Here is an 18,675-nt window from a genome sequence, read left to right on the forward strand (position 1 = left end):
AATTCCCCCTCCTCCCCATCTTCCCCCTCCTCCCCATCTCTGCTCCTTTCCTCTATTCTTTTCCAGTTCACCTCCCCCTCCTGTCCCACCTACCTCACTCCTGTTCTCCCCTCTCCCTTCTCCCTCACCCTCCCCTTTCCTCCTTCCACATCCCGTCCTTTCTCCACCCCAACTCCTTTCCCCTCCACCTCCTCCCCTCCAGCTTTTCTTCCTTTCTCACCCACCCCCTTCCTTCCCCCTCCTCCTTCCACCTCTTCCTCCATCCTCCCCTCTTCCTCCCGTCTTCCTAACTGTCCTCCCATCTCCCCCTCATTGCTCCCACTCCTCCGTCAGTACCTCCTTTCCCTCCTTTTCCTTCCCTCCCTCTCCTTTTCTCTTTATTTACCCCCATTCCTCCTTCCCCATCCCATCTTTCTTCTCTTTCCATTCCAACTCCTCCCCCTCCTTTCCTTTTCTTTCCCTGCTCCTAAACCTCCTCCCTTCCCTCCTCCTCTCTCCTTTCTCTTCTTCTACCTCCCCTTCCTTCCTTCCTTCCTTCCTCCTCTTCTTCCTCTCCCCTCCTTTCCTTCTCTTTCCCCCTTGCTCCCTTCCTGTGCCCCCTCCTCCCTTCCCTTCTCTCTCTTTACCCCACTCCTATTCCATCCTACCCATCTCTCCTCTCTTCCCCTTCCCAGCCCTCTCTGCCCTCCCATCCTTCTCCATCCTCCCACTCCCTTTTCTCTGCCCATTCTTCTTTCTTCCCCTACCTTGTGTCCTCTCCTCCCTCCTCCTCCTAGGTCCCCTTTTCCCTCCCCTTCCTACCTCCCCACTCTTCCTTCTCCCCCTCCTTTTGCTCTTCTCCCCCTTTCCCCCCAGCTCCACACCACCCCTCTTGCTCTCATGTTCTCTGCTGGTCCTCTCTCCACTTTTTCTCTGTCTCCCTCCAAACCTGCCTCTGCCCTATGTAGTCCTGAACCTGCCTGTCACCCACAAGCAGCTCAAGGAGGCAGGCAGGTCCTACACGGTGAGCTGGGGCCAGCAATAAGGGCTGGGGGCTGTGCTGATTACAGCGGGGTTCCCACCAGCCTAGCTCACCTAGCAGGATGCTTCATTCTTAAGGGGCCCTGCTGACACTGTCCAGACTGGGGGAACCAGCTCACAGCATGCCTTCTGGAGGGACTTTGTGATGCAACAAACAGGTACCTGGGTCCTTGTCCCCCAGATCCCTGTTGCCTCATGGGGGGTGGGGCCCCCTGGGGGATGGCCAGCTATACTGGGCCTTCTTCCCCCCACCCCCACCCCACCAGCAGTCCCTTCCACCTGCTCCCGCCACGCCACCAAAGCAGTTCATCATCAGGTAAGCAGACCTGTGGCAGGAAGGGCCCTTGGGGTCCACGTGGAGTCTGGGGACAATAGAGAGGAGGGTTCTAGGGAGGTGGTGGCCATGCCCCCTGAGGAGTCAAGTGGTTAGATAGGACCCTGAAGCAGGGCTTCTTGGATAATCCCAAGAGAGCACACAGAGTACCAAGCACCAGTCTCCTCAACAAAATGGGCATGCTGGGGTCCTGCCTCAGGACTTCACTTCAGAAGAATGAACTTAAAACCTGTGGCAAGGGCCTTGGCCCTGGAACAGACTCACCCCGTCGTCCCCAAGCCAGACTCTCCTCGTGTCACAGGCCAGATAAAGCTCTGTGCCAGAGTTTGTGCCTCTTCTCTGCTTCTGTAGCTTTTCGCCCAGACCTCAGGGACAGCTTGGGGACAAACAGTATGGAATCTCAGCCTCGGGCTCCTTGATCCAGTTAAGGCTGGCATTATGATTGAGTATGCAAGCAGTGACAGTATGTCCTAGTGAAGGACTCCCACTGGAATGTGCCATGGGATTCTGCCAGATGCCTATGGCCCTCCCAGCCTGCCTTGCCCTGTCAGGGCAGAACCCTCCATCCCTGCCCCACTGGGTAAGGCCCAGTTTATAGGCTGCCTGCCTTTCCCCTTTCTCTGTACAGACACACACAGGGTCCTGCTGACCCTACCTCTTATCCACCAAACCCTGACTGCCCCTCGAAGTCAGCAGAGAGCTTCTGCAGCAGGACTGTCACTCCCACCCCAGGTCTTGGGCAGAGTCCTCCAGGCTTGTCCTCCCTCTTGGACTTGCCAGCAGAGGCTGCAGCCGAGCCCCACATGCCCTTCCAGTCCCTCAACCTCTTGCTTCCAAGCCTTTCCTGGTCCTGCCTGTTAGTGGCCCCAGGGCCCCTTCAGCCCAGATCACAGCTCTCTGAACTGAGACCTGTCTCTGTCATGAATCCAGGCCTTTTGAAATCAGACACAAGCGTTCACTCCATGGATAGGTTGATTCCCAGAACACACAGAAGCCAGACAGTCTGGGAGGTTGAGGCCTCCAATCTTCAGGGGACTCAGGGGCTACTTTGCCAGACCTTTTCTGGCATCCTGCTACTTCCCCATGGGGTGGTTTGTCTCAGTGCCTTTGAGCATAGACCTCCATGCACACAGCTCAGGATCCACAGGTCCTCACCACCGTACAGTCTTTCAAACGACCCCCAGGGCTGACAGCACAACTCCAGAGCCTTCAGGTTGACAGCCACAGGCAAATGAAGCTGCAGACAGCCATCTCTCACCCTTCATGTGGTTCCCATTGCCCTGTGAGACTCTGCTTCTGGCAAAGGTGCCACTGGGGATGGTCTCTGTGTGTGGGGGCGGGGTGGGGGTCCCAGAGCTGGGGAGGACAGGTTGCTGCACATCACCCTCCTCGGTTCTGCTCTGTCCCTTTGTCTCCTATACAAGTGTCCTGGGCTGCTGTAGCCCATAGTCACAGACTGGGGCTTAAGACCACAGAGTAGTCTCTTAGCAGGTAGGGATGACTAGAGCCCAGCAGGCCAGCTTGTCCAGGGCCCAAGAGTCTTCCTGCTTGAGCTGCCATCTGCAGGACTTCCGGCTGCCTAAGCCCTGGCCTCAGTCTCTGGGTCACCCCCTCACCCACCCCGCCCGCATCTGATCTCCTGGCCCCATTTCTTTCTTTCTTTCTTTCTTTTTCTTTTTCTTTTTCTTTTTCTTTTTCTTTTTCTTTTTCTTTTTCTTTTTCTTTTCTTTTTTTTTTTTTTTTTTTCTTTTTTTCCCCCGAGACAGGGTTTCTCTGTATAGCCCTGGCTGTCCTGGAACTCACTCTGTAGACCAGGCTGGCCTCGAACTCAGAAATCTGCCTGCCTCTGCCTCCCAAGTGCTGGGATTAAAGGCGTGCGCCACCACCGGCCCGGCCTGGCCCCATTTCTTATAGACACACTGGGCATCAGACTCAGAACTAGTCAGCCCAGGTTAATCTCATCTCAAGGTCCTGGATACATCTGGAAAAAACCTTTTTTCCAGTCACACTCGGGTTCTCGGGGTTAGGGATGTGAGCATAGGACACATCCTACGTTGTCAGCAACCCACACTTAGTGACACCTGCTCCCCCTCACCGGAGTCACAAGAGTCACCACAGTCACCAGATGGAATGGCCCCTGACATGGATGTGAGTCTGCTGTGACTGTTCCTATGAATGAACAGTCTGGGCTAGCATGCAGTTGACACACATTCTCCCTCCCTTCCCCCTCCTCTTGACCCTCCCCCTCCCCCTCACACTGCCCCTCATACTATTCTCCCCACTGCAGTCACATTTTCCCTCTTTAAAGTAACAGGGGAGAGACTGGATACAAAGACACCAACTATTCTAGATAGGCACTTGAGGAGAAGCTGATCAGTTGTGTAAACCGTGGGCCAGCCTGGCACCCTTAAACCTTACTTGCTCCCTCAACCTTGCCCACCATCCAGCCTGCCCCTCCCCCACCCTCTCCTCCCTGCCTCCTAGGGCTTTCTGACCTTCCCCAGTCTAGTGCCCTGCACCACCCAAAGGGGCTTGTTCCTTTTCATCTTGCCTGTCCCCAGAACCATGGGATGGTAGCCCTGTGAGCTCTGCACACACACACCCCTCCAAACTCATCTGTATACCTGCCAGCATCAGAGTGCATATGCTCCTTCCAGGCTTAGCTCCCTTGTGACCTCCATGAAGATATTCCCTGTGACCTCCATGAAGATGTTCCCTGTGACCTCCATGAAGATGTTCCCTGTGACCTCCATGAAGATGTTCCCTCCCAAGCTCCCCAAATAATAATGCCTGGCCTTTGACTTAAAAACTCCCCAGCACCCAGGCAGGGGTGGAGGCTCTCTCTGTGCCAGCATCCTTTGGCTCCCAGGAGTCTCAGCACTGGCTAGATCATCACTTCTACCACCGTTCAACAGACCCAAGCCAGGGCTTTGGTACCCACCCTGCCGGGGCCCTCGGACCATCCAGAGCCCGACTCCAGCTTGTAACCCCCAAGCTAATGTCCTGCCAGAGCTGGCCATCTGCTTTTGTTTCTCTAGGGTCAGAAAGATCCATCCCTGAGAGGGAAGGAAGGGAAGACGCCCTCCCCTACTCCCACCCCCACCCCCGGAACTCACATCCCAGTGCGGAGGATCACACAGACACACACAGGTAAGTGTAAAGCACGTGAAGGGACAGCCAGGGCTCTGGGAAAACACAAACCCAGCCAATGTGTGGGTAAACACAGGTGCACACCCAGGTGGAAGCCAGAGGAAGACTTGGGTGTCTCCCTCTAGCACTCTCCTCTGCAATTTCCATCAGGGTCCCTGGTGCTGAGTTTAAAGGCGTTTGCCACTCTGCCCAGCCTTCCCACTACACCTGAAGCTCTAGGTCAGTTGACCTGTCTCCACCCACTAACAACTGGATGACAGGCATGCACAGCCATGCCTGGCTTCTACATGCATTCAAATGCAGGGCCTCTGAATTGTCGCATAGCAAGTGCGCTTGCCACTGAGCCATCTCTCCAGCCCCAGAAAGTGTCTACAGGCTGCTCTGGGCTCGCTGTTTGAACAGAAGCCTGCAGACTGAGGGACTAAGGAGGGTGGATTCTGAGAATGAGGCCCTGGGCACTGTGTGCCTAGACAACTGCTGCATAAAGGCCCTGAGGCAGGATTGTCAGGCATGGAACAACCATCCAACTCCCAGACGGTTGTGGGAGGAGCTGGGGAGATTTGCTGTTGGTCAGGATGCACAGAGTCTGAGGAGTCAGGGTATGGGTAGAGTCTTGGGGGTCTGGGTGTGCATGGAGTTGTTTGAGCCACTGAGATAGGAGAGCATCTGAGGAAGGAAACCCAGTGGAGCTGCTTCGGCATGGAGGGAGGGAGCCCTGGCTTTCTCTCTCACATCTGAAACAACCTGAGCCCAGCAAGAGGGGGGATGCTGGGCCTCCGGGGGTTCATGCTGTGCTCCCAGCAGCTCTTCCTGCCCTCTGCCCATCGTCATTACCCACCCTGAGCACCAGCCTCTGCTGGCAGCCAGCCATGCCCAGCCATAGGCAGCCCTGGCAGTAGCCAGTGGGTCAGCAAGGGAACACTGTGTCCCTGAGCTCCCAGGCTCGTAGTGCCCTCAGAGCCAAGCAAGCTCCGTCATCACCAGCCTACCCACCCTCGGCTCACTGCTGTCCAGAATGAGGATGGCAGGCCCTAGCCCTAGGGCCCAAACAGTGGATATCCAGCTCTAGATACCCAGCTCACCATGAAAGGTTTGGATAAGACCCAGGAGGGTATGGCCTCAGCCAGGGGTGCTTTCCAAAGCTGGGGTATGCAGCAGGCAGGAGGGAGGGTGTAGCTGTATAGAAGACTGGGGACCCAGCCCAGTTGGCCTGGAACTCAAGCCAGCTCTCTTCCCTGCTAATGATAACGATGAGAATATGGCTGCTGTCACCTTTGCCCCAGGTATGGTTCCCGGACTTAGCCGCAGTCCAGTTGTCTCCTCAGCTGCTCTCTGGGCACACAGAAACTGAGGCTCAGAGGGGTTAGACCACTTATCCAGAACAGACATGCCCAGGTCCTCACATGCTTAGTAGAAAACTGTCTGTGGTCGACACTGCCATGCCTCCCCAGTTCACTGTGTGGCTACACTGTGGTCCTCAGACTCACCCCCTTCTGGCCCCAGGCCCTTTGCACACCCTGCTTTCCTTAGCAATCTCCTTCCCTTGAAGCTTCACTGTTCTTTAGGTCACAGGGCAAACAGCCCTCCTGCCTTCCCATCCTCCCCAGATCTAGAGCCAGTCTTGTTCTCCTAATAACTCTGTATTCCGAGGCCCATGTTAAGTACTGCCCTGATGGACTGACTAAGGCACATCAAGGAACAGTTCCAACCCATCCCACAGGCAAACCTCTAACCCTGCCTCTCTTGCCCGCATCCACCCACATGACACCCCTTCTCCTCACCCCACTGCTTGTAAATATTCAGGAGTTCACCGAAGCATGCCTTAAGCTAGCTTGTCTCCCTATACAACCTTGGAGGTGGTTCATCGTAGTTAAATGAAGTAATGTTTGCTGTTCCTCCACCCACCTGCACCACCCCATGAAACTTCAGCCCTCAGTAGTCCTAGTCTGGTATTCCACACTCAGCAGGAAGACAGAAACCCAGCTGCCTTCAAAGACAAGCCATGTGTAGGAGCTAAGAGCTGACGTGACAATGGCAAACTCAGTGCCTTCAGGAAAGTCTGCTATTAGACACTGGAAAGGGCACAGGGGCTGTCCAGCAAAGAAGTCATCGAGCCAGCCTGTTGCAGCAATCAAATATTTGTGTTTAAACTGTATCATTGTTTGGCCGGGTGATAAGTGAAAATAAAATCAATCTTAGTATTTGGGGCAGGAAAGCTTCCACAAGATGTAGGTTAGCTCAGGATACAGGATACATACATACGTAAGTGTTGGGCTAGCCCGAGCCATGTAACAAGACCTAGTGAAAAAAAGACATGGAAAACGAAGCTAGCCTTGGCCACATCCCATCTGACCGCATGCTGCCACTGATCCCTTGGATCCTCCCGCCCCCTCCCCATCCCTGCCTAAGCCTTTGCACAGGGGACGTGCTCAGCCAGCATCCTGTTCACATGCAACCTCGGGCACCCGTCCCACCTGCCTTAGGGATTCTCCAACAGAACATGCCAGAACCTCTTTAATGAGTCTCCATGACTGACACTTGGCTTGTGGCCCACATGGGGCCTCCACACACCGTGCATAGCTTCTCACAACCGTCACCAAAAGTCTGTCCATGTGTCAAATGCCTAACTATGAATGGTTGTCTCGAGTGCCATGGCTAACTGGAGATCTCCTAGAGGGCCTCCTACTGTCCCACCTACCAGCCACTGTAGGGGCTGATGTCACCTTGATCAGCAGTTTCCTGTCCTCAAATTCACCCTGCTCTGTGGTTTCCTGTTGTTTGGTCTCAGAGACACTTACTCTGAACTCTCCCAGGGAAGGCTGAGCTGTGGAGGAAGTGGCCACAGTTAGTCAGGTGGGCTTCCATCCGTCTGCTGGGGGTCTGCTCCCCAGCGGGCGCCCTCAAAGGAGCCCAACAGGGGACAGAGGCACTGACAAACCAAAAGACAGCAGACACAAGAAGTCTGAGCTGTCCTTGGGTTGAAGATCAAATGTCACAAGCCCTGGGGACAGCCTGACAAGAGAAACAACCACAGGACAGAGCCTCAACTCCTCTGGGAGCCTTGACAGGGACCCAAGTGAGGAAGCATCACCCGCCTGACAACAGAGTGCCAGCGTGTTTGGGCCCAGCATCCAGGGCCTGTTGTCAAGTGTCCAGCAATCTTTCTGAGTCTGTTGTTACATGCACCTGCTAGTAAAACCAGAAATCCGCAGTCCATCTCACATAGTTTGCTCCTGCCTGAAGTCCCCTGGTCTCTCGGAGATATTTCTTTGAGTGCATGGAATCTCTGTTCTACTGTGCCCTTCAGAAGCCCCAACTCTGGTCATGTAAACTTGGCAGTGAAGTGATGGCTACTTCACTGGAAGCAGCACATAGTACAGCTGTCTTCAACACCCCAGAAGCCAGTTCTTGCTTTTATAATCTTACTGATTTTTATTTATTATTGTGGAATGGCCACATGTGTGTAAGTCAGAGGACAACTTGTAGGAGTCCATTCTCTCCTTCTACCATTGGCTCCGAGGGATCGAACTCAGATCCTCAGACTTGGCCACAGGCACCTTTGCCACCTGAGCCACCTTGCTGACCCTCAAAGCTGATTCTTAAGACTTTGCTAGCTCCAGCCCTGGCCACTCCCGTCCTGTCCTTCAAGCTCTGGCTGGCTGTGGCTGCTTGATGAAATGTAAGCAGAAAGCAAGCTTGTGCAGTGCTTGGGCATGGGGTTCCCCCGGCAAGGTGCGGCTTCTCAGGGCTCAAGGGACTGTCCTGAAGGAAGTGTGTCAGGGAAGCTAGTGGGAGGGGACTGGCAAGCAGCCTCCATCCTCGGGAGAGCAGATGCCATGCCTTGGGCCACACCCCCTTGCCAGTCAGCACTACATTAGTGCTGACCCGGGGACGGGCCTGAGCCTTCATAGAGGCAGTGGGGCTCTGCATACATAACAGACACCATCAACCCATGTGCTTCCTGCCTTTAAAAACAGCGCAGATGAGTCGGATGGTGGTAGCACACGCCTTTAATCCCAGCGCTCAGGAGGCAGAGGCAGGTGGATCTCTGAGTTTGAGGCTAGCCTGGTCTACAGAGCAAGGAATGAGGGCTGCACAAAGAAACTGTCTTGAAAGAACACAAAGCAGCTGCAACAGCAACAAAACCCTAAATACCAAAAAGAAAAAATTAAAGATGATGTTCTTCTACTTGAAGAAAGAGACCTTCCATTTTGGATTCTTCATCCCTTCCTGAGTGGATGTTGTATGACCTGGGACTGTGGGAAGCTTAAGTATCAGGCCCTGGGAGGTGTGGGAAGCCATGTGGCCTCCAGGTTAGGGCTCAGGATTCAGGGAGTTTGAGGCTGGTTTGCATCTCCCATGTGCTGCTGGCGCTGAAGGGGACCCGTGGCCAGGAGTAACCTACCTGCTCCAGCCCACTCTTGTGACAGACATAGGCACTGTGAGTTTGTGCCACTCAGCACAGAGTGGCACAGGATGTTCTCCCTATGGAGTGTGGTGATCCTGTGGACCACAGAGTCTAAGACTATAAACCCAAGTGAAACGGTGCCTGGCCATAGGGTAGTCTAATGTGAGCGGCCCTGACCAGGACCATGGCTCTGACTCAGTATCTCAAGGATGTTCTGAAGCCTAGAGTGTCAATGGCGCCTTGCTGAGAACAGGAAGCTGGGGCCTTGGGGCCTATCTACAGAAACCAGGAACCCACAGGCAAAGCCATGGAGAGGAAGGAAACAAGTCAGAAATCAGGACAAAACAGCCAGGCCCGGTCTAAGAAAGAGTCCAGATGTCAGGCAGTGCTGGCCAGACCCAAAGGATCTACCGCTCAAAGCAGGGTGGGAGCCAGGAAAAGAGCCACACAGAGGGAATGTTCAGGCTCGTTTATGCCAGCACCAAGAAGAGGCACTGCTAACGGAGGGGATGAATAGCAGGGAGAGGTTACAAAGCAAGTGAGGGTCTGCCTGAAGTCCTCCAGGGGGCAGGCATCCCCTCCCCAGATGTAGATGTGCACACTTCGCCTCATAGACCTGATACCCCACCTTCTTGGGCCCTTCTTCCCACAATGTCCCAGAGGAGCCGTGCACTCCAGAGTGGACCAAGGGACACACGATGCCCGCTGTGCCTTGGTCTGCAGCTGCCTACAGAAATGGCGCACTTCCTGTCCATGTCTCCCCAGCTGGCACCACACTTATCACCATAAGGGAAAAGGAGCTAGACTCCGAAGGCTGGGAAGAGACGAGAGTCTCCATGACCTCGGTCCCCACTGCACACACTGAAACACCGCTGCTGACCCACATACCCTCTGTATACACCCATGCACTGACAGACATGCGCACAAGCACATACCCACGTATAGGCATATGCACCCGGAACTCCCTGGAAACCAGTCCTCCCTAGGAAAGCTCCTTCCACTTCCTCCTGGGGACAGGAAGTAACTGTGACTTTGAGGCTTTCTTAGGACAACTGCCAAAGCTCATGACCCACACTTCCCCTCCTCCTCTCCAGTCTTCAAAATGTATGTTGGCCATGTGTCCCCTCTCTGTTGCCCTTGGAAGAAACGGCAAGCTCCTCTAGTGGCTACTGGGTCCCTTGTTATCACAACAACCCTCAGACCTCTCTCCCTCCTGCTTTACCTATCAGTTTCTCAAACTGCCGACCACAGGGCCTTTGCACTTACATGCTGTCCTCTTGCCAGCCTTCTCTCTACTCCACTCTTATCTTTCTGGTCTTAGCCCAGTTGCTGCCGCCTCTGGGACAGCTCAGAAAGGCTGTTCCCAGCACGGCCAGCCTGGCCAGCTTGGGTATTTTCCCATGCTTACTTGGGCAGTAGCCTCCCTAGGAATAAGGTTTGAGTCTCTCTCCATCCTCAGGTTCCCAGCACAGCACCAGTGTGTTACAAACTCCTTTGTCTGTATCAGTGTGGTGAGAACTGTAGACCCTTGTGTAGAGCATGTGGCTGTCACTCAGGGGAAACACGTAGGACTGAAATTTGATCCCTGCTTAGGGATCTCAGCTTCTCTTCCCAGGAAGTGGAGGACTCTAGACTCCCCATGAGTCTAGAGTCCAGGATTGTGCATCCTGATATTGGTAAACAAAGTTTGGGTCTCAGCAAGCTCAGAACCCCTAAGGTGATGAAAGCACAGGGTGCGGAATCTGATCCCATCCTTAGCTGGGGGAGATGGGGACTGCCTTCTTGACACAGAGGCTGGAGGAGGATGTTATGCATAGGAAGTAGGTCATGGAGGCCTGGAGTTGTCTCAGAGTCCTTGACAGCAGCGAGTAGGTCTGTCCTGGAGCACACACTGATGGGAGCAGAGCCAGGCCAGCAAATGGTGTCTGACCAGCATCAACTCCCTGAGCTGGGAATGGACTGCAGAAGAGGATGTCCGGACCACAGTTCTCTCCAAGCCCGAGGGTGAGGCTGCCCCCACCCTCCACCCATGCACCAACCCCGCACAGCCTCCAAGCTTGCCCAGGCCCGACTGGGCTGCTGGCATGCACTTGTAGAAAGCCCCAGCAGCCAAGACTGTGGAACAAAACAGGCTTGCCAGCACATTGGGGTGAGAAAAAGCGGGCCAAGAGCCAGGGCCTGCCTGATCCTGCCCAGTGGGGCCGTGTCAGTAGGGCAGGGGGCTCCACTACTTATCAAGTGCCTCCTGTGCCTACAGTTCTCTACCTCATGCTCATCACAGTGTCCCTGTTTAAAGATGGGTGTGCCCTTGGTCCCTAAGGGAACCTGGCAAATACAGCTCAGACCAGTCCCCAGAGACCCAGCTGTGCATTGACAGTGACCACATCCATGAGCAAGGATGATGGCCACAATAGAAATGGGGTGGGAGTGGGGGGGCGGTGGCAATGATGCTGAAGGTGACAGCTACTTAGAAAGCTCTGTGACCGGTGGCTTCTGCTCAGGATGATGTGAAAGGAGACATAGTGGGTCTCATTTCCTCCCAGACCAAAACCACTCAGGCTCTGCTCTGAGTGTGGAGAAGGAGCCGAGGAACCTGGGTGGGGAAAGGGCAGCCAGTCCCCCACCACTGGCCAAATCCACCCATCTCAGGTTTCATCCCATTTGGCAAGCACAGCCTTGGTGGTGATCCTGTAATCCAGTCCAGTTTAGCCTGCATCATCCCCGTGCTTCCTAAACCTTGGGCCATGAGTCACCCTGGTCTGAGCCAACCGGATACTTCTGAGCCACTTAAGAGACCTCACCACTGTGGTTATGAGGATCGGACAATGCCAGGATCACAGCCAGAGGAAGTCCTAAGCCCTGAGAAGCACACAGAGGTTCCAGCCAGCAAGAGACTTTCCCCCAGGGTGGCAGGAATAAGCCACCTCTCAGTTCCACCCAGCACCCTTCGCTCTGTGAGGGCTTTGTGCCCCCATCTCTTTGCCAGTGACAAAGAACACTCACAAGAGACAAGTCCCTCTGCTCCCTGTGCCCTGGACTTCTGGACAGTTGGACAAGTAGACAGATGTCAAAGTCCCTGTGAACATGATCCAGCTTTGGCTCCCTCAGCCTCTCTTCCTCTCCTGTTCTGCCCTGCCTCAAGGGTACTGTCTGCCCACCCTGGCTCAGCTTCCCCTCTCTCCTGCCCACAGCACCCCACGAGACTCACACACAACTTGAGGTCAGCCACAGCTAGTGGAGTCTACAGCACAGACATCCATGGTGGCCGCTAATCTGTGGAGTTTACACCACAGACATCCATGGTGGTCGCTAATCTGTGCTTTTCTTTGGGGACATTGGTGTCCAACATGTTGCAGGACACAACTACTGTTGGGGCTTGACCTTGTAGTCCATCCCCAAGTCCACCAGTGCAAGCCCTGTCACTTTCTCACTGGTCAGCCAGAATCTACTCCTACTGAGTGGCCCTGTCCCCAACTCCCAAGTCTGGCCCCCACACCCAGGCAGCCCAGATATTTCAAGGTTGTCTTCCAACCTGGGAAACCCTGGCAGCCTCAGGCTTCCTCCGATGATCTGCCTAGCCCCAGCTGGGGCTTGTCATAGAGAACCTGCCCTTCCCTCCCCCCTGTCCCACCCCCACTCTGCTTAGTTCTACACCCCACCTGCTCTCTGCTACAGAAACTGCTCCAGAGTGTCCCACTAACTCACCGCACGACCCCTTAACTCTTTCCAAAGTGCCCTTTCATTTTTATTACCCTGGCACACAGAACTTAGGCAAGACACACTTGTTGGCTCGCACGGTTGCCTTTGACAAACGGGAACTTGCCAGGGTCAACGTGGAACGAGCTGGTTTGGCAGGAGGCCAAGGCACAGGCAGCTGGAAAATGCCACACCTGGAGCCCACCCTGCTCATCCTAACAGGCAAAGCAAAGATGGGTCCTGAGAGGTGTGCCCAAGCAGTGTGTGCGAGGCAGGACCTCAGAGGGCAGAAGAACCCAGACAGAGGAGAAGAGAGCCTTCAGTGGGGCTGGGCCTCGAGTTCCCATCCTGTGGACCAGTAGGCAGTACAGAACTGGAGGTATCCAGAACAGCAGGGGTGCTGTGTGTCCGCAGGGTCGAGTGGGGAAGGTTTATTTATGTGTGTTTGCTTGTTTTGTTTTGAGACAGGGCTTCTCTGTATAGTCTTACTTGTCCTAAAGCACACTCTGTAGACCAGGCTAGCTTCGAACTCATAGATCCACCTGCCTTCACCTCCCAAGTGCTGGGACTAAAGGTGTGCGCCATCACCACCTGGTTGGGATAAGCTGCTCCAGCTTCCCACATCCTTCCACAGGAGCCTGACTGCCATCCCAGCGCTTGGCATGGAAGCTCTCCTGCAGAGAGATGGGAAAGCCCCAGAGCTAGTTCCAGTCCTCTGTGACCTCCTGCAGGTCACTGGCCTTACCTGTCCTAGAAGGAAGGCCTGCCAAATTTACAGAGGCTGATCAGGGCAACAAACAACAGACTATTGAACCACCCTACATAAGACCAAAACAAAAAGGGGACCAATGAGCAGCAGCTGTGTGGGCCAGAGAGCAAACAGCTCGATGGCTCAGCTTCTCGGAACTCTCCGGGCAGTGAACTGTAACAGGCCATAGCTTGTTAGCTGGGAATGGAAGTAGAAGTGAGATTCTGGTCAGCCAGACAGCAGCCTCAGGTCTGCAGACCCCTCACTTGCAAAGCGGCCACCAGTATACAAGGTACCTGGGCCCTAGCCGGTGTCCCCACTGATGAGAGACACACAGCATGACCCTCAAGGACAGGGGCTAGTGAGGTGAGAGGCCTGTGAAAACTCCAGGCCTGGAGGCACAATTCAACAGAATTCCTTCCCATGGCCAGGACCAGGAGTCATCATCCCAGGGCTGAGCTGATGTCCCCAGAGTGACTCAGTCAGTCAGCTGTCATAATTTTTGCATTCTGTCACAGACTGGGGCCTGCGGTGTGGACAGCCCATCCCATATAGCTGTGATTCTGAAGCGCCATGCTTGAGACAGTGTGAGTGGCTGAGCTTCCCTAGGCCTGCTGGGAGAAGGCAGGCCTGGGGATGCGGAGGGCTACCAGGGCCTAGGCTAGGTGTTGGGAATGGCAGGCTGTTCAGTGAGGCAGAGGAGGCTGAGTGGAGTCCTCTGCTAAGGGCCTGCAGTGTGCCAACCCCAAAATCACCACAGTGGGCAGTAGGGATTGCTATCCCTGTCTTGTGGATGAGGACTGGAAGGCTGGGCTTCCAAGAGACTGGGCTGTCCAAGCGCACGCCGCTAACAAGACCAGAGCCAAGATGTAGCCCAGAGGCTCTGACCTCACAGACAGACATTTCCACTCTCCTGTGGCTTGAACATCTGTCTTTTCCTAGAAAAAGGTTCTCATGGTATGCCTGCTACAGGGCTGTCTTCGTCTTTGGCCAATTCAAAATTGTTGCCAAAGATTTAATCACAGAAGACATAGCCATCAGGTGCTTGTGACTGACGTGGAACAGGGTCATCCATATTCAGGAGTGTCCTAGCAGTCAACCAGAAAAGCCAGAAGACTTCAAGAGCTGTGGCTCAGTTGGTAGCAGCATGCCTGCACCCCGGGGGTCCCTCCCCAGCATTACATAAACTGCCATGGTGGTACAAGCCTGTGATCCCAATACTCAGGGGGTGGAGACAGGAGGATCAGAAGTTCAAAGTTCTCCTTGGCTCCCCCTGAAAGTCAATACCAACCTGGGGCTACATGAAACTGTTAAGAAAGGAGTGAAGGCAAGAGGGGTAGGCTTATTTATTCAGAACATTTGATTGAATACTTGATGAAGCACTACTGTGTCTCAGGCCCTGGACTGGGCAGCTGAGACACACTGCATGAATGAATGTAATTGAAGGGCAGAAAATGCTTGTCCAGCCAAATCGCTCTTGCTTTTTGTTTTAAAGAAAATCTATTTGGTCCGGGTGGCACAGGTCTGTGATCTCAGCCACTAGAGAGGCTGAGGCAGGAGGATTCTGAGCTCAGGACTAGCCTGGGCAATTTAGGGAAAGCCTATCTCAAAAAAGTTGGAAAAGAGGGCTGGGCGTGTGACTCAGTGGGGGTGAGGGGTGGCTCAGTGGTAGAGCCCTGTCCAGCATGGTGGGACCCTGGCTTCCACCCTCATGCCAAAAACAAAACAAGCCGAAGCAGTTTATGAGGAAGCTCTTGGCACGGTGGGCAATGCAGCGGCTAGCTTCCCTGTCCGCCCCATGGGAGCTGGGAGCTGCAGTGCAGTCTCGTGATCTGCTCCTCTTCCTTCCCGTGGTTCCTGCTGCCTCTGCCTCTGTGCTTGCATTTTTTGTTTGTTTGGTTTCTGTTTTTCCAGACAGGGTTTCTCTGTATAGCCCTGGCTGTCCTGGAACTCACTCTGTAGACCAGGCTGGCCTCGAACTCAGAAATCCACCTGCCTCTGCCTCCCAAGTGCTGGGATTAAAGGCGTGCGCCACCATTGCCCAGCCCTGAGCATTCCATTTTTAATAGTTGTAAGATAACCCACATCCAGGCACAGCCAGTGGTAACTGACCTGTGCCCAGTTAAGTACCTGGGAAGTGGCATACAGTGTTTGCTCCCGGTGTGACCGCAGCCCTTTCAGATTAGAACTGCCCAGAATGGTGACATAAATACCAGGGTGCACATAAGCCCTCCACTGAGTTCCCAATTCATTGTCAGGAGAACCAAGCAGTTCTTTGGGACTTCCCCTGAGGTCCTTGAGTGACCTATGACCCTGCTGCCCAGCTGACCCAGCTCATAGAACATGCTTTTCTTTTGGACCCCATGATTTCCTGTAATCGGTGTATGTGGTTGACAGGAGATGAATGGAAGGAAGATTGCTAAACTGTAGTTACTCATTCCCTGAAGCCCAAGCCTGAGGCAGAAGGACCCTGGAGCTCCCAAGTCTCCAGAGGGTAAGCATTGCCCCGGGAGTCTCAGCAAGCCTCCAAATCCTGCCACATGACTGCAGGGAGAAGCAGGAAGCAGCATGATTGGAGATTGTCTTCCATCTCACAGGTGCAGTAGCCCAGAGAGGTTACGCCTCTTGCCTGAGGTCACACAGTTTCAAGGGATGGAACCGGAACACCGAGGACCCTTGCACACCTGCTGCCTTCCAGACCCTAGAGCAAATGTCCTCACTTTCTTGCAGTGTGTCCCCTGCTGTTTAAAAGGACCAGGCAGAGGAGGCTGCTGCAAGCCTTGGAGCCTCTAATCTCCTTAGGAGCTCACAGTGCTAACCCCTAAGTAATCCTAGGGCCAGGCAGGCACTGGCCACCTACACTGAACCCCAGGTCCACGCAGAGCAGGACAGGCTACAGTGGAAGCCCCTCACCCCGCTTCTGGCCCTGGGAAGCCTTTGTCTTTATCTGTAAACTAGTCATTGCTACAATATCTGGCCACCTCTGGGCCAATGAAGAGACTGAAAAATTTGAGAGTCAAGGCCACTAACCTTGGTGAGCCTGAACAAATATTGACTGTGTGTCATGTGCCGGAAGGGGGACTGGAATCTTTGTGCCAGAGCCCCAGCCCAGGTAGGGGGGTTCACAGACCTAGCTCTGTCCCAACTGCGGCTTTCATTGCTCAGGGTCTCAGACTCTCCACTGGGGATTAAGAAGAGCAATGCCCCTGCTTCCATTACTGGGCTGCCGTGTGGACAGAACCACCCTGAACCCACCTGGAATTGGTGTCAGGCTCCCATCAGCCCAGGTCTGAGACCTGAGGCCATGATGCATGGGGTGCATGCAGCAGGATCTCAGGGCAGAGGGAGAGACACGCTGAAGGAAAGAACGGGGTGGAGTCTATTCTCCGTAAACACTTCGCCTGTGTGCCAATGTTTCCCTTATTTTATGTGAGAGTTTTTTCCTATGGCTCTGGGGGCAGAACCCAAGCCTCCAGAGTGCTGGGTGAACACTGTAGCACTGAACTACACGTAGCTCAACATTCCTGTTTTCACTGACTGTAATCTACAGGGCTGAGATGGACTCTGTGGTAGATGTATGCCCGGCATCTACAGAGCCATAGATTTGAACTACAGCCTTGGGGGGCGGGGGACACACGTGAAATCTATATACAATTTACTAACAAGACATTCTGTCCTACTGGAGGGTGAGATGTGTGTGCGCTTGTGTGCACGTTGAGTGTGTGTGCGCTTGTGTGCACATTGAGTGTGCACACACAAGTGAGAGGCCTGGGGGCCAGAAGTCAACATCCGCCTTTCTCTCTCTCTCACCACCTCGACATGTTTTGTTTGTTTCTTTGAGACAGAATCTCTCACTGAACTTGGAGCACACCTTTCACCAAACCTGCCTGACCAACGAGTTCCCCCTAGGATCCGCCTGTCTCTGCCACCACAGTGCTGGGATTTCAGGTGTGTGTCACCCAGTAGGGTTTTTACGTGGATGCCTCGGGACTGAACTCAGGTTCGTGTGTGTGCCCAGTGAGCCATCTTCCTCAGCCTTTCCCACCCAGTGCTCCCTCTTGGGTCTGATGATGACCTCATGCACATTTTATAGTCAGAATTACAGAACTGAAAGCAAGTTCTCTGTGCAAGCTGAATCCGAGCCTACTTCCCCATAAGCTTTTAGTGTGAGTGGGTCTCCCGGATGCACTTGTCCTAAAGTCTCGTCTCTTGTGAGTGTGTAGTTGCTGGCAAGCTGGCTTGGCTCCCTAAGTAGGAAGGACCGTTAGGGATCCAGATACCCCCCAGGAGTCCCTGTCAGCCTGCAGGGACTGGCTACCTGAGTGCCCCTCTGCACTCTCCCAACAGTGCCCTTTGGCCTGCTTTCTGTGGCATCTTATATCTATCTTTCATCTTGATAGTTCTGCTGCTGATAACCGCTGGACAGGTAAACAGGGAAGGAGGAGAAAGTCCACAAATGCCTATCAGCCAGCTTCACCTACAGGCCCATGGCCATGGCCGGGGCCAGCCCGGAGAAAGGCCAGTCCCTCCTTCCTGGCTTTCCAGGCCCCGGTCCCTAGCCTCTTCCAGTTTCTCCCTGAGGCTCCAAAGCCAAAGTCCCTGACCCTGGGTTTATGTTCTCTCTGCCTCAGTTTACATATCTAAAAGCATGGTTAGGTTGGCGCCAAGCACTGTGGGATGTGAAAGTTGAGATGGGAGACAACGGGGGGGGGGGGGGGTGCAGCCAGACCCACGTGTGCCCTGCAACCATGCTCCAGCCCTCAGGATCCCCTCCGATTTCAGACCCCACTCCAGCCCCTGGTGTGTTGTAAGGATACTTTAAGACTGTAGGTGTCCACAGAGGGAGTTCCCTCATCCCAAGTCTCAAAACACACCTGCAGAGAGCTGTGGCCTGTAGCAGGGGTCTCTGAAGCTTCTGTTACTGGGCTCTGGCTTACACTAAGCCTCTTAGTGTACCTCAACACTAAAGGGGGTATCTCAGCAGCAGAACTAAACCCAACGCAGCTCTCAGTCAGGCTGGGGAAAGTTGCCCAGCCTAGCACAATGGGAAAATGCAGAACACGTGATCCTTCTTTTAAAAAAAATGACCAAGAATTTTAAAGAAGACACCAGAGCATTAAACCAAGATTCTGACCACAAAGCCCTAAGCAAAAATTGCAGCCCAGAATCCCTCCAGGGGAGGAGGCCAGGAAAGGAAAGGAAGCAGTAGTTTCCAAGACCTGATAACTAAGCTGTGGGCTGCAGGTGCCTGGCCTTCCCCCTAAACCCAGGTCAGTAGCCGGCCTTGCCCACCCGGCCTCCTACCTCCCCACCCCAGGA

The 18,675-nt window shown here is 54.2% G+C and overlaps 1 long non-coding RNA gene across 1 annotated transcript; it reads left to right on the forward strand.

Annotated features, from left to right (window-relative positions):
- The first annotated feature begins 12,609 nt into the window (after positions 1-12,609).
- LOC143434992 (uncharacterized) lies at positions 12,610-18,046 on the forward strand. Its single transcript, XR_013104931.1, has 3 exons — positions 12,610-13,648; positions 15,754-15,850; positions 17,202-18,046. It is a non-coding gene; the product is annotated as an uncharacterized LOC143434992 (long non-coding RNA).
- Positions 18,047-18,675: the final 629 nt, after the last annotated feature.

Source organism: Arvicanthis niloticus, chromosome 18 (genome assembly GCF_011762505.2).
Source record: "Arvicanthis niloticus isolate mArvNil1 chromosome 18, mArvNil1.pat.X, whole genome shotgun sequence".
In the NCBI taxonomy this organism is placed as follows: Eukaryota; Metazoa; Chordata; class Mammalia; order Rodentia; family Muridae; genus Arvicanthis; species Arvicanthis niloticus.